Here is a 7,801-nt window from a genome sequence, read left to right as displayed (position 1 = left end):
TCATTTTGTCCATGACGCGGGATTTCTCGACGCGGGCCTTCATCATCTGTTCCACGACCGCATTACGTACCTTGACAGCAGCCGGGTGCTCGATGCGGAGCTTCGCCAACTCCTCCTTCTGTTCCATGACGAGGGCCTGCAGCATCTTCATCGAGGAACTACTATTCTCATGTAGCTTCTTCCAGCCGGCGTTCTCCTCCTTCAGCAGGTCGAGCTCATGGCAGAGCTTCGCCTTTTCCTCTTGAGGTTGCAAGATTTCGCCGATCGCCTTCTTCTCCGAGGCAATGCTCTTCTTCAGCAGCATGACCAAGCCGGCGGTCAACTCCCTCTGCTCATTGAGCTCAGCTGGCATGTCGTCGAATCTCTCCTTCAGCAGCTCCACCAAGCCATGGATGAACTCCTTCTGCTTATTGAGGTGCTTATTGAGCTGATCAGGCATGCCGTCGAGGGATAACGACTCCAGCGCCGCCAACTCGGCATGTTCGCCTCCGCGGCTAGGGCGCTCCTGGGAGCCATCGCCTACCCATGAGAGATCTTTCGAGGTCTCTGCACTTAATTGTAGCAGGTGTGAGCAGGCTTGCACTTAATTGTAGCACAAGTACTTTCGAATGTGATGGGAACAAGGTAAAGATTAATTGATGGTTTTGGTTTCGAAGCCCGAAACAGCCCCCGATGAGTTTAGTGCAACATAAATTTCAAGTACTCCCTCCATCTCAGTTTACAAGGCTTGCACGTGTATCTAGGTCGTCAATGTAACTTATATAAAATAAATTGTTTAACATAAAAAATATATCATTAGAAAATAGAATATTTGAAGTTTGTAATGATATATTTTTCGTAATCTATGCCTCTTATTAAGTTGGTCAAATTAACGACCTAGGTACACGTGCAAGACTTGTAAACTGAGATAGAGGAAGTACTACACTGCTGAAATGCGGTCGCACAAGTCAGTGATGTAACTGGTCGTCCATGTCAGACCAAGCCGATGCGTGTCCCTTCGGTGAGACGCGGGTCCGACCGACCATCTGTTGGTGCGACCAACCGTAAAGTATTACACGATAGAGACTTCTGGTTGTGGCTTCGGTTGATTGTCACGACCAAGCATTCTAAAACTAGTGATAAATCTATTAGAGCATCTCTAGTGGATGGTGTATATGGGGGTGGATGCTAAATATACATGATCAAAATCAGAAAATGTTTCCCAGTGGATCGTGTACCTATACACGTCGCTCCCACGAGCGTACCTGGCGTGGGACTAAACACGACCGAACCACGCTCGTCGGCTCGCGAACAGAAGGGAAAAGAAGAGAAAAAAGCCTCCCGCTCCCGCTCCCGTTCCTCTCCGGTCGCCTCCCCAAGGTCGCCGTCGCCCCTCCCCGGCCGCCGCCCAAGGTCGCCGTCACGTCTCCTCTCCGGCCGCTGCCCAAGGTACCCATTTTTCCTTTCTCGCGAGCGGGAGCAGAGGGGCGGCGGCCGCACGCCCTGCAGCCCAATCTGGCGGCGGTGCCGGTGCCGGCGCGCGCCCTGGTGAGAATAGAGGGCGGGGACGGGGGGCTGGGCGACGAGTGGGGGCTGGGCGGCGGCCGGGCGCGCCTGTCTGCTCGGGCGGCGGGACGAGCGGCGCCGTGGGGAGATGCAGGGGCGACGGCCGCGTGCCCTGCAGCCCGATCTGGCGGTGGCGCCGGTGCCGGCGCGCGCCCTGGTGAGAATAGAGGGCGGGGACGGGGGGCTGGGTGACGAGTGGGGGCTGGGCAGCGGAGCGGTGGGGGGGAGGGGGAGATGCAGGGGCGGCGGCCGGGCGCGCCTGTCTGCTGGGGCGGCGGGACGAGCGGCGCCGTGGGGAGATGCAGGGGCGGCGGCCTCTGGTGACCGGGCTGGCCTCTGCTGGATCCTCTGCCTCTGGTGACCGGGCTGGCCTCTGCTTCCAGGTCCACCATTTAAGAGGCAATTTGGGTAAATGGATAGTAAAATTGATCATAAGCACAAAGCATAGCTCTTTGGAAGGAGAAGAAAATAATTTTTTGCTTGTCAATTTGATGCCAGATTGTGGTCTAAAATAGCTGTGCATTGGTTGCTTGCAGATGGATGCTGACCAAAGCTTCTTGGACACCCTTGGTTTTGGTTACACGCAAACACAACCAGAAAGTCCAATTGGAGAGCAGGCAACTCCATCAACTCAGCATCAAGCAACACCATCAACGCAGCAACGTTCTGCAATAATAGAGAAAGGAAAATCCAACAAGGGAAAAAATTGGTCTAGTGATGAGGACAAGGTTCTCATAGCAGCATGGGCAAATACAAGTTTGGATATTGTTGGGACTGATCAAAACCGAGATGCTTATTGGGCTAGAATTTCAGAGTACTACAACACACACAAGGAATCGTCATTAGCGGAGCGTAATCCTAATGCAATCAATTGCCGTTACACATTGATTAACAGAGAGACCTCCAAATTTTGTGGTTGCCTTCAGTACATTTTAAATAAGGAAGAAAGTGGAAGGACTATAGCAGAAAAGGTATGTGCAATATTCTACTTCTATATGTGATGTGCAATATGTGATGTGCAATATTCTATATGTGTTGTGCATTTGTATATGTGGTTGCCTATCTTGTACTTCTATATGTGATGTGCAATATTCTATATGTGTTGTGCATTTGTTAACAATAAATTTATTTGTGCAGACAAACGATGCACACATTCTGTTCAAGGAAATGGATGTTAAAAAAACGGCCTTTCACATTGATGCATTGCTATATAGAGTTTGCAAAGTATCCAAAGTGGCAGGCAAGAGAACTTGAAACTTCTCTTAAGAAACAAAAGAAGACCGTTGATGGAAGTCCAGGCACAACCACCAATGATCCGTCCGATGCATCCTCGGTACGCACTGATGCAACCTCGATACACACTGATGCTCTTGAACATGAGAAAAGACCTGATGGTGTTAAGAAGGACAAGAGAGGTAAAGCTGATGAGAATGCTTGCAAGCTGTCATTAGAAACTGTGTGGGCAGCAAAGCAAGAGAAGGATGAGATCAAAGAAGCGGCAAGAAATGCTCGCTATGCACAGCAATTTGAATTGCGAAAAGAGGAGCTTGCACTAAGAAAGAAGGAGGATGCACGAAACGAGAGGGAGGATGCACGGAGACAGTTTGAATTAGATGAGAGGGTCATGCTGATCGACACTAGTGGTATGACTGATGTGCAAAAGCAGTTCTACCAAGATAAGCAGAATGAGATCCTTGCTCGAGGCCTAGAGTAATGTGAGCTATATGAACTATTTACTGCTTTCCGCTAGTTGCTGTATGAACTATTTGATAACATCACTCATTGCATAAATATTTTATTGATAGCTACAAATTCATGGATTACATCACTCATTGCATAAATTAAAACTAGATGAAAAGAAATGGATTACAGACTTATAACTAGGACATCACTCGTTTCCAAACTTTTGCCAGAGATGGTCAATTAGATCAAGTTTAAGCTGATCATGTTCACCTTGATTTCTAATCCGGTGAGTCATCTGAATAAAAGAGCTCAGTTGTTCTGCATGAGTACGAGAGACCGTGACTCTTTCTCCCATTGCCTCAAAAGTGCAGCTTTGCCGACCAGTTTGTCGCTCCTCTTCAACTATCATATTGTGCATTATGACACAAGCTTTCATGACATCACCGATTTCATTACGTTTCCATCCTTTAGCAGGTCCACGAACAATGGCAAAACGGGATTGAAGAACTCCAAAGGCTCGTTCCACATCTTTCCTAGCCCCCTCTTGCCTCTTGGCAAAAGTTTTATGTTTTCTGGTATCTGGAGCTGGTATGCTCTTCACAAATGTTGCCCACCGTGGATAGATACCATCTGCAAGATAATACCCCATTGTGTACTGATGGCCATTGATGCTATAATTCACTGGAGGAGTTTGGCCTTCAGCTAGCTTTGTAAAAATAGGAGAACGTTGAAGAACATTTATATCATTCAGAGATCCTGGTAAACCAAAATAAGCATTCCAAATCCAAAGATCTTGTGAAGCAACTGCTTCCAAGATCATAGTGGGCTCGCTGACATGGCCTTTAAACATGCCATGCCATTTTTGGGGCAATTTTTCCAACCCCAGTGCATGCAATCTATGCTCCCTAACATACCAGGAAATCCTCTTTCCTCCCCTATTGCAAGTAACCTAGCAATGTCTTCTTCATTTGGAGATCTCAGGTACCTTTCCCCAAAAACTTCACAAACTTTGATCACAAATTTCTTGCAAGACTCTAAATTAGTAGCCTCAGCGGACCGGACGTACTCATCAGCACCATCAGCTGCTATTCCATATGTTAGCATCCACATTGCAGCGGTCATCTTTTGCAGAGGATGTAACCCAAGAGCTCCAGAAGCACTTCTTTTTTGAGTAAAATAACCATCATAATCATGCTCAAGTATACCATCGGCTATGCGTTTGAACAAATTACGGGACATCCTAAATCTGTGCATAAAAAGTAAATGAGACAGGGAAATGAAAAAAGGGCTAAAGCAGAGAAGTGTAGTAATTACGAACCCTCGTTGAAACAAATGTTCGAGATAGCGAGGAACTTCTTTGAAGTAGTCGTCCCACAGAAGAACAAATCCGGCATCTCTTCCTCGATTGATTGTTTGACGTCCATGCTTGGAACCGCCATGGCGTCGAGCGTTCATCCTCTCTTCCTCCTCGCGCTCGGCGAATGCTGCAAGTATGAGTTCATCGTCGCCAGATGAAGATGACGAAGAACTCATGTCCAAAGTGGATGTGTTCATTGTGTTGCGTGAGAGACGATACAGAAATCTAGGTGAGAAGAGAAGTCACAGATAGAAGTGCTAGAAGAGAGATGGTAGGGGTGGTTTATATAGACTAGAAATACGACCGTTGAAAATATAGCTGTTTGAAAATATAGCCGTTGGAAATATAGCCGTTTGAAAATATAGCCGTTGGAATATACACGTCCAAATTTACACGTTCCACTGAAAAACTGAGAGGTGTATATTTTAGCAAGGTGTATATGGACGTGTATATGGAGATATACACGTCCAAATTTACACCATCCACTAGAGATGCTCTTACCATCTTTTTCCAAACGACCAAGTATTTTCACAGGAATACAATACATATAGATGGAGTGATTGTCAAGGTTGCAAACCGACATGGCATTGCAAGTTCACTGCAGCAGCAACCGACTAGGTCACTACATCGCTAGCAGGGAAGGAGGGAAGCTCACCTCGCCTACGATGCATGCCCAGCTGTGCCGCCGCAACTGGTCCTGGGATTTGGCTTCTCCTACCGCCCATTTGAACAGTTGCACCGGCTGCTCATGCCATTGCGCAGGCATGCGCATTCTTTCCTCCGCATTCGACTCCGTGAATATGATCTCTGCCATTAGCCCTAGCTCAAAATCAACGCGACGCTGCCAGATGCTGACATCCCTCAGCATCTCTCCCCTGAGATCGACTTGCGCCTCCGCCTTGTGCTGCGCCAGGCGCAGCTCCTTGGAACTTCTCTCCAATCGATGCGACGCTTCCTTGATCCGATTTTCCCTTGCGGCCACCACCTGAAACGCAGCCCTGGCATGTCCTCCGGCGCCACCGATCTATGATTCCAGAGCAATGGATCCCCTCTAAAACACATGTGGGTTTCGCTCAAAGGCGGCAGTGCTGCGAGTCGCAGCGAGAGGGCAGCCCGCGGGATCCTGGGATCTAAGGGATTATCCATGGCGGGATCCTCCATGGCGGGATCCGGTGGGCGAGGCGGGGAGGCGAGCCTAGGCGCTGGGAGAGCCCTACGAGGCTTAGATAAAGATAGTACTACTCCACTCCGTCCATATTTAAATACAAAGGCCACCAACAGTAGCCCTGGCAAAAATTGATCATGCTGCCTGCGTACTGGTTTATTGGCCCCCTTTTTTGTGCCACTTTTTATGAGATGCATAAATATTATGTTACTTACAAATATGGTTAAAAATTAACACAAAATACGAAGGAGACCAATGAAAGTACTAGCAACCCATGATTTAACTACTCGCATGCGCGCAGTGGAGTATTAATGTCTTTCTTCCGCCCTCACGTCCAGTCAATTTGTATGCGCTGTATTAATTGACCATCAATGAAGCGAAGGACTTTACACGCGTCAAATTATCACATGGGGTGGATCTTCGTACAAAAATGCGTCCACCCGTGTACCCGCGTGTGCGTGCGAGGGAATGAGTGTGTGCATGGCATGCGTGCACATCTTCGCTTCGTGCATGTACCAGTGTGGCTCAGAGAGGACGAGTAAATTCTTCTGGAACCAGCAACACGTCATTGTGATGTATTGGCAACCAAATTATGAATAAATACCACACTATAACATGTAAGCTCTGAGTCATATATGCCTGATGTAGACCTTCATTTAATTCTTATAGTTCATCTCATTCAAAATCAATTAGTTTTCATATAAAAATCACATATCTATATCTATATCCCTATATATATATTATATTTTTATATAGTGTGCAGATAACTTTAACTTTGAAAGATGGTCGTTGGATGAGGCCAATCCGATGGTGAAGAGATGGCAAATTTGAGCACTACTAGCCGTTGGATATCATCTAGATTCCACCAGATTTTGCCACGTGTACAATCTAGAAGACTCCATGGTTGAACTTAAGCATAATGTACAAACCTCAAAACACAAGCACTTCTTCTTTGTTCTAGAATCTTCCGTATCGGAATTGCCCAAATGTTTTTCTACATGATTTGCCATTATTTGTTTTTACTTTATGCCTTACAACGCACAATTCCATGAATCTTAAAATAGATTAGCTTTCTTATAAAAACTAGATGATTTTGAATGAAATGAACTATAAGAATTAAACGAACATCTACATAATGCATATATGACTCAAAGCTTACATCTATAATGTGGTATTTATTCATAATTTTGTTGCCAAATCTCGTGCGTGCAATGCACGTGTACCTTACTAGTCTAAATGGTGTTTGTGTGTGTGTTGTGCGTGTTAAACGCATTGTACGTAGTATATCATACTTGGTTTAGATTCCGAACATCTAGCTAGAGCATACATGTACTATGATTTGAATTGAACATAAAATGGATACATATATTTGAATTCGAGATCGTATGTACATGTAGTTCGTATTTATATAGGAATTTACTTCTCCTATATCATGTCATGTGTTGTGAAGAAAATATTTAGTTGGTTGTATAACTAACCCGAGTACAATCCCATTCAAACAGGGAAAATGTACTCAAATTTAGTCCATATGCTAGACAACACACATTTTTTTTATTGTTGAGGGAAGTGCAAATTGTTTTGGTACTGTACACGTTATGTTTGTTGTCCCAATTTTTTTTATTTTTGTGTTGTATTTCAATGCATTTCTAGTAATATAGTAAAACGGGACATGGCTCTCTCTAGTGATAAGATGCGGATTGTCTTTTTTTGCTACACGTTAAGCTTGTTCTCCCGAAATTTCAAGCCGAAACTCCCGCCTCTTCAACCCGCGCCTTGTTACCCCGAAATATTTAAGATATATCTTTGTCTCGTTGTGCTCCGACAACTCTCTCCATCTCAACCCGCGCCTTGCTATTCCAAAATGACAACGCGCGCGAAAACTCCCACCTCCTGTGAAATCCCGACACGTGAAATGCCCGTGATACCCCTGAACCGAAAGAACTGCCTAGCTCAAATTGGTGGGGGTACTTTCATAACTTACCCCACATTTTGGACAAGCGCGTCCATAAGCCATGGTTCCCCACTCCCATCCCATCCGCCCACCCATTCAT

At 45.9% G+C, this 7,801-nt stretch overlaps 1 pseudogene; it reads left to right on the top strand.

Moving 5' to 3' along the window:
• Positions 1 to 1,844: 1,844 nt before the first annotated feature.
• Positions 1,845 to 3,259, top strand: LOC109747246 (uncharacterized; annotated as a pseudogene).
• Positions 3,260 to 7,801: the final 4,542 nt, after the last annotated feature.

The sequence above is a fragment of the Aegilops tauschii genome, chromosome 1 (genome assembly GCF_002575655.3).
Source record: "Aegilops tauschii subsp. strangulata cultivar AL8/78 chromosome 1, Aet v6.0, whole genome shotgun sequence".
NCBI lineage: Eukaryota > Viridiplantae > Streptophyta > Magnoliopsida > Poales > Poaceae > Aegilops > Aegilops tauschii.
Note: the sequence above shows the minus strand (reverse complement) of the source record. Positions and strands in the feature narration are given on the sequence as shown.